Source organism: Pristis pectinata, chromosome 6 (genome assembly GCF_009764475.1).
Source record: "Pristis pectinata isolate sPriPec2 chromosome 6, sPriPec2.1.pri, whole genome shotgun sequence".
NCBI lineage: Eukaryota > Metazoa > Chordata > Chondrichthyes > Rhinopristiformes > Pristidae > Pristis > Pristis pectinata.
In genome coordinates, this window is record NC_067410.1 from 70,738,995 (window position 1) to 70,747,542 (window position 8,548).

The following is an 8,548-nucleotide window of genomic DNA, read 5'->3' on the forward strand; positions in this document are numbered from 1 at the left end:
GAGGATAGTGGTGGAGGTGTGTTTTTTGACTGGAGATCTGTGACCAGTGATGTACCACAAGGATCAGTACTGGGACCTCTTGTTTGTGATATATAACAATGATTTGGAGGAAAATGTCAGTGGGATTAGAAAGTTTGCGGATAACATGAAAATTGGTGGAGTTGTGGATAGGAGAAAGTTGTCAAAAGATACAGCAGGATATTGCTCAGTTGGAAATTTCGGTGAAGAAAAGGCAGATGGAGTTTAATCCAGACAAATGATAGGTGACACATTTTGGGAGGTGAAATTCTGGTTGACTGCTTGTGACTAGTAGTGTTCCTCAGTGGGTGGTTTTGGGTCCGCTACTTTTCACGTTATGTTAATGATCTGGAATTGATGGCTTTGTGACCAAGTTTGCAGATGATACAAAGATAGGTGGAGGGGCAGGTAGTGTTGAGGAAGCAGGGAGTCTGCAGAAGGACTTGGACAGGTTGGGAGAATGGGCAAAGAAGTGGCAGATGGAATACAGCACAGGGAAGTGTATGGTCATGCACTTTGGTCAAAGGAATAAAGGCACAGAGTATTTTCTAAACAGGGAGAGAGTTCAGAAATTGGAGGTGCAAAAGGACTTGGGAGTCCAAGTGCAGGATTCCCTAGGGGTTAACTTGCAGGTTGAGCTGGTAGTAAGGAAGGCAAATGCAATGTTAGCATTCATTTTGAGGGAACTAGAATATAAAACCAAGGATGTAATGCTAAGGCTTTATAAGATATTGGTCAGACCACGTTTGGAGTATTGAGAGCAGTTTTGGGCCCCATATCTAAGGAAGAATTTGCTGGAATTGGAGAGGGTCCAGAGGAGGTTTACGCGAATGATCCTGGGGATGAAAAGGTTAACATATGAGGAGCATTTGATGGCTCTGGGCCTGTACTTGCTGGAGTTCAGAAGGATGAGGGAGGATCTCATTGAAGCCTACCGAATATTGAAAGGCCTAGATAGGGTGGACGTGGACAGGATGTTTCCAGTAATGGGAGAGTCTAGGACTAGAGGGCACAGATTCAGAATAAAAGGACGGCCCTTTAGAACTGAGATGAGGATGAATTTCCTTAGCCAGAGGATGGTGAATCTGTGGAATTCATTGCCACAGACGGCCATGGAGCCCAAGTCATTGGGTATATTTAAAGTGGAGGTTGATAGTTTCTTGATTAGTAAGGGCATCAAAGATTATGGGGACAGAGCAGGGGAATGGGGTTGAGAGGGAAAAATAAATCAGCCATGATCAAATGGCAGAGCAGACTCGATGGGCTGAATGGCCCAATTCTGCTCCTCTGTCTTATGGTAAATTCAATAGGAAAGTACACAGTAAATGGCAGGACTCTTAGGAGCATTGATATCTATAGCTCTCTAAAAACAGCAACACAAGTAGATAGCATGGTAAAGAAGGCCTACCGCACACTTGCATTCATTGGTTGGGGCATTGATTATAATCAAATAATCAAAAAGATAAAATAATTAAAAGTCGGGAAGTCATGTTGCAGCTTTGGTTAGGCCATATTTGGTGTATTGTGTGCAGTCCTGGTCATCGCATTATAGAAAGGAGGTGGAAAGTGTGCAGAAATGGTTCACCAGGATGTTGCTTGGATTGGAGATTATTAGCTATAATGAGAGTTTGGACAAACATGGATTGTTTTCTCTGGACTGTCAGAGGCTGAGTTGCGAGCTGATAGAAGTATATAAAGAGGCATAGATAGGGTAGCTAGTCAGAGTCTTATATCCAGGGCGTACCAGAGGGTACAGTTTAAGGTGAGAGGGGGAAAGTTTAAAGGAGATTTTCAAGACAGTTTTTTTTAAACGGAGAGTGGTAGGTGCCTGGAACGTGCTGCCAGGGGAGGTGGGTAAAGAAGATAAAATAGCATCATTTATGAGGCATTTAGACAGATACATGAACAGGCAGGGAATGAAGGGTATGGACCACCTGCAGGCAGATGGGATTAATTTAGATTGGCATCATGGTTAGTACAGATATGGAGGGCAGAAGTGCCTGTTCCTGCCCTGTACTGGTCTATGTTCTATATCTGTTTGAGCTATACATACATACTCAGAAATTCCTATGTCTTTCTGTTATGATGAAGGTTATGACAGGGATACTGAGAAAGAGAATATGGAAACTAGGAAAGCTGGCAATGTAGATATCATCAAACTTTACCTGCTAATACTAGCATCAGACAGAATAATAAAGATATGTATCGGTTCGCATTTGTGGCTTAATACTAAAAGGGAGTGACAGCAGGATGAAAAAGTTCCTCTGCTGTGAGATACTTTTCTCCAGAAAATTCTGGGCTATTATTGTGGAATTACACTAATATATCCGCTAATGATAAAATTTAAACACTATCATGTCATAGAATTCTGCATTTTGCCCATTTCTATGCAACTTATATTTTACTTCAAGACAAATCGTTATGGGGCTAGGCATCCTGCTGCACAAACTTTTCCTGCACTCTTCTGTTCGAATATTACTTGAAGCTGCAACTTGCTGGCTGTGTGAGCTCACAATGAAGACCTTTGGTCTAGTGAAGAACTGTATCACCAGTGTATTCACTTTCACCAATGAAATTAAAGAATTGGGAAATGAAGTACTGCCGAAGAATGTGTTCAATTAGAGTGAATCAATTAGAGTTAGGTCAGATACAGAAAATGCAAGAAGATAAAAATGAGAAAGAAAAAGTAATGAATTATATTTATAATTTTAAAGAGCAGCAGTTTTCAGAGCCCTAGTGTCCACCTCCTGCTCTGAATTCATATATCCATGTTTAAAATGTTCACCACATGAAAGAGTAAAAGTCATGTTTCTGTTGTTTTTCCTTTGTATGACAGCAAATTTGCAAGGAACATTAGAGCAGGTGGTAAAAGCTTCTGGAAAGTATGTATAAATAAAATCTTTGTGTCCTCTCTAGTCACAGGCAAGGTCCCAGAGGACAGGCAAGTAGCTAATTTTGTTCCATTGTTCAAGAAGGGACATAGTCAAGAGACGGTACCTAAAGAAGGCAGCATCCATCATTAAGGACCGTCACCATCCAGGACATGCCCTCTTCTCATTACTACCGTCAGGGAGGTGGTACAGGAGCCAGAAGACCCACATTCAATGCTTTAGGAACAGCTTCTCCCCCTCCACCATCAGATTTCTAAACTGTCCACGCATCCATGAACACTACCTGGTTATTCTACTTTTGTACTATTTATTTATTGGTAACTTACAGTAATTTTTATGTTTTGCACTGTACAGCTGCCGCAAAACAATACATTTCATGACATATATCAGTGATAATAAACTTTATTCTGATTCAGATTCTAGGAATAATCCTGGAAACTATAGACCAGTGAGTCTCATGTCAGTGGTAGGGAAGCTATTGGAGAGGATTCTTAGGGATAGGATTTATGAGCATTTGGAAAACCATGGGCTGATTAGAGACAGTTAGCATGGGGCAAAAAGTCATGTCTTACTAACTTGATTAAGTTTTTCAAGGAGCTGACATGGGTGATTGATGAAGGTTGTCTACATGGACTTTAGTAAGGTGTTTGACAAGGTCCCTCATGGTAGGCTCGTCCAGAAGATGAAATTGGTATTGGTTTATTATTGTCACTTGTACAAAGGTACAGTGAAAAATTTGTCATGCATACTGTTCATGAAGATCAATTCATTTCACGGTGCATTGAGGTAGTACAGGGGAAAAACAATAACAGAATAGAGAGTGAAGTGTCACAGCTACAGAGGAAGTGAAGTGCTGGTAGACAATAAGGTGCAAGGTCACAACAAGGTAGATTGTGAGGTAAAGAGTCCATCTCATCGTATAAGGGAACCATTTAATAGTCTTATCACAGTGGGATAGAAGCTGTCCTTGAGACTGGTGGTAGGTGCCCTCAGGCTCCTGTATCTTCTCCCTGATGGGAGAGGGGAGAAGAGGGAATGTCCTGGGTGGGTGGAGTCTTTGATTATGCTGGCTGCTTCACTAAGGCAGTGAGAGGTATAGACAGGGTCCATGGAGGGAAGGCTGGTTTCAGTGATGTGCCAGGCTGTGTTCACAACCCTCTGCAGTTTCTTGCAGTCCCATGCAAAGCAGTTGCCATACCAAGCCGTGATGCTTCCAGATAGGATGCTTTCTATGGTGCTTCGATAAAAGGTGGTGAGTGTCAAATGGGACATGCTATATTTCTTTAGCCTCCTGAGGAAGTAGAGGCCCTGGTGAGCTTTCTTGGCTGTGGTGTCTACATGGTTGGACCAGGACAGGCTATTGGTGATATGAGATCCACAGTGAGATGACATTCACAGTGATGCATGAGATCCACTGTGTCTTGGCTGTTTGGATTCAGAATTGGCTTGCCTATAGAAAATAGAGGGTAATGGGACTTATCCTGGCTGGAGATCCATGATTACTGGTGTTCTGCAGGGATCCATACTGGGATCCCTGCTGTTTGTGAAATATAAATGACTTGGATAAAAACGTAGATGGGCTTGTTAGTAAGTTCATAGACGATACAAAATTTGGTGGCATTGTAGATAGTGTAGAAGATTGCCGAAGGATACAGCAAGATATAGGTCAGTTGCGGATATGGGCGGAGAAATTGCAGACGGAGTTTAATCTGGGCAAGTGTGAAGTTTTGCACTTTGGGAAATCAAATGTAAAGGGACAGTATACAGTTAATGGCAGCACCCTTAACAGTGTTGATATACAGAGGGATCTTGAGGTCCAAGTCCATAGCTCCCTGAAGGTGGCTGCACTGGTTAATAGGGTGGTAAAGAAGGCAAGCTTGGCATGCTTGTCTTTATTAGTTGAGGTATTGAGTTCAAGAGTCAGGAAGTTATGCTGCAACTTTCTAAACCTCTGGTTAGGCTGCATCTGGAATATTGCATTCAATCCTGGTTGCCCCATTGCAGGAAAGATGTGGAGGCTTTGGAGAAGGTGCAGAAGACGTTTACCAGGATGCTGCCTGGAGAAGAGGGCACGTGCTATAGGGAGAGGTTGGACAAACTTTGGTTGTTTTCTCTGGAGCAGCAGTGGCTGAGGGGAGAGCTGATAGAAATTTATAAGATTATGAGAGGCATAGATAGACAGGTGATATTTTTTTCCCAGGGTTGAAATATCTAATACTAGAGGCCATGCACTTAAGGTGAAAGGGGGTAAGTTCAAAGGAGGAGTGCAGGGCATGTATTTTACACAGAGAGTGGTGGGTGCTGGAATGTGCTGCCAGGAGTGGTAGTGGAGGCAAATACAATAGAGGTGATCAAGAGGCTCTTAGAAAGGCACATGACGGTGCAGAGAATGGAGGGATATGGACATTGTACAGGCAGAAGGGATGAGTTTAGTTAGGCATTTAATTACCAGTTTAATTAGTTCGGCACAACATTTTGGGCCAAAGGGCCTGTTCCTGTGCTGTACTGCTCTATGTTTTATAAAGATCAGTGAATATCGATGTAGGTCCTTTACAGTCAGAAATAAGAGAATTTATAAACGGTTTACAAAATTATGAGGGATATAGACAGAGTTAATGCGAGTAGGCTCTTTCCACCTAGATTAGGAGAGATAAGTACGAGAGGACATGGCTTTAGGGTGAAAGGGGACAGTTTAGGGGAACTTCTTCATGGAACGGGCTGCCATCTGATGTAGTAAATGCGTGCTCACATTTTAAGAATAAATTGGATAGATACATGGATGGGAGAGATCTGGAAGGTTATGGACTAGGTGCAGGTAAGTGGGACTAGTGGAATACCGTTTTGGCACAGACTAGAAGGGCTGAATGGCCTGTCTTCTGTTCTGTAGTGTTCTATGGTTCTATCAAAGAAATGGCAGAGCAGTTTGGCACAGTAAAGGGAAAAATTCAGTACAGTAAAAGGCAAACGGCACAGTAAAGGGCAAAATTCACTTCCCAAAAAATTTAGAGAACTGAGAGTCAAATGAAAAGGAGGTATTAAAGGAAGTTAGTATCAGTGAAAAATGGTGCTGGAGAAATTAATGGGACGGAAAGGTCATAAATCCCCAGAGCCTGGTAACCTGTATCCAACAGTACTAAACGAGATAGCCAAGAAAATAATGGATGCATAGTTTGTCATTATGGAATGCTTTCTGCAGATTGGAGGGTGGCAAATGTAACCCCACTATTTTAAAAAGGATGAAGAGAGAAAATATTTTGGTTAGCACACATCAGTCGTGTGGACAATTTTACAGTCTAATACAAAAGGTGTAATAACAGAGCACTTGAAAAGTATCAACACAATTAGACAAAGACAACTTGGATATATGAAAAGGTAATTGTGCATGGCAAACCTACTGGAGTGTTTTGAGGATGTAAAAGGTAATGAACAGGTAAGTGAGACGGTGGATATGTTGCATTTTGATGCTCAGAAGATCTTTCATAATGTCCCACACAAGGGACTAGTGTGCAAAATTAAAGTACATAGTATTGGGCTGGAGAATTCCACCCCCACTGCTATCAATGCTGCCCTCACCCACATCTTTTCTACTTCCCATATGTCTGCCTTCACCCCATCGCCCCCCAGGCGTAACAGGAATAGAGTTCTCCTAGCCCTCACCTATCACCCCACAAGCCTATACACTCAACATATCATTCTACGCAACTTCTGCCATCTCCAACAGGAACCCACCACCAGTCACATCTTCTCCCCTCCCCTCTCTGATCTCTGCAGGGATCGCTCTCTCCATGACTCTCTTGTCCGCTCATCCCTCCCCACCAATCCCCCTCCAGGCATTTATCCCTACAACTACATACCTAACACATTTGAGATACATATTGTTTTGGCAATAATGTGTAATTTCACCAATGTGTCACATAGAATAGAATATTACAGCACAGTACAGGCCCTTCAGCCCACGATGTTGTGCTGGCATTTTATCCTGCTCTAATATCTATCTAACCCTTCCCTCGCACATAGCCCCCTATTTCTCTATCACTCATGTGTCTATCTAAGAGTCTCTTAAATGTCCCTAATGTATCTGCCCCCACAACCTCTGCAGGCAGTGCAGTCCACGCACCTACCACTCTTAAAAAAAAACTTACCCCTGACATCCCCCTTATATCTTCCTCCAATCACATTAAAATTATACCCCCTTGTATTAGCCATTTTCACCCTGGGAAAAAGTCTCTGACTGTCCACTTGATCTATGCCTCTTATCATCTTGTACACCTCTATCAAGTCACCTCTCATCCTCCTTCTCTCCAAAGAGAAAAGCCCTAGCTCACTCAGCTTATCCTCATAAGACATGTTCTCCAATCCAGGCAGGATTCTGGTGAATCTCCTATGCATTCTCTCTAAAGCTTCCACATCCTTCCTATAATGAGGCAACCAGAACTGAACACAATACTCCAAGTGTGGTCTAACCAGAGTTCTATAGAGCTGCAACATTACCTCGCGGCTCTTGAACTCAATACCCCAACTAATGGTGGCCAACACAGCATGTGCCTTCTTAACAACCCTATCAACCTGTGTGGCAACCTTGAGGGATCAGTGGATGCGGACCCCAAGATCCCTCTGTTCCTCTACACTAAGAATCCTGCCATTAACCCTGTATTCTGCCTTCATATTTGATCTCCTGAAGTGTATCACTTGACACTTATCCAGGTTGAACTCCATCTGCCACTTCTCAGCCCAGCTCTGCGTTCTATCAATATCCTGTTCTAATCTACAGCAACCTTCTATACTATCCACAACACCACCAACCTTTGTATCATCAGCAAACTTACTAACCCAGCCTTCTACATCCTCATCCAAGTAATTTATAAATATCACAAAGAGCAGGGTCCCAGAGCAGATCCCTGCAGAACACCACTGGTCATTGACCTCCAGGGAGAATATACTCCATCTACCACCACCCTCTGTCTTCTATGAGTGAGCCAATTCTGAATCCACACAGCCAAGTTTCCCTGGATCCCATGCCTCCTGCCTTTCTGAATGAGCCTTCCATGAGGAACCTTCTCAAATGCCTTACTAAAATCCATGTACACCATATCCACTGCTCTACCTTCATCAATGAATTCTTTGAGCATGTGACAAAGCACAATCAGGCTCATGAGGTACGACCTGCCCCTCACAAAGCCATGCTGACTGTCCCTATGCTTCTCTAAATGCCCATAAATCCTGTCTCAAAGAATCTTCTCCAGTAATTTGCCCACCACTGAAGTAAGACTCACAGGTCTATAATTTCCACAGTTATCCCTACTCCCTTTCTAAAATAAAGCAACAACATTTGCCACCCTCCAATCATCTGGCACTACAACTGTGGCCAGTGAGGACACAAAGATCATCGTCAAAGGTGCAGCAATCTCTTCCCTCGCTTCCTGTAATAACTTTGGATACATCCTATCTGGCCCTGGTGACTTATCTATCCTAATGTTTTTCAAAAGTTCCAGCACATCCTCTTTCTTCACATTGACATGACCTAGCATATCAGCCTGTTGTACACCATCCTGTCAATTGTCAAGGTCTCTCTCACTGGTGAATACTGAAGCAAAGTATTCATTAAGGACCTCCCCTACGTCTTCCAACTCCAGGCACAT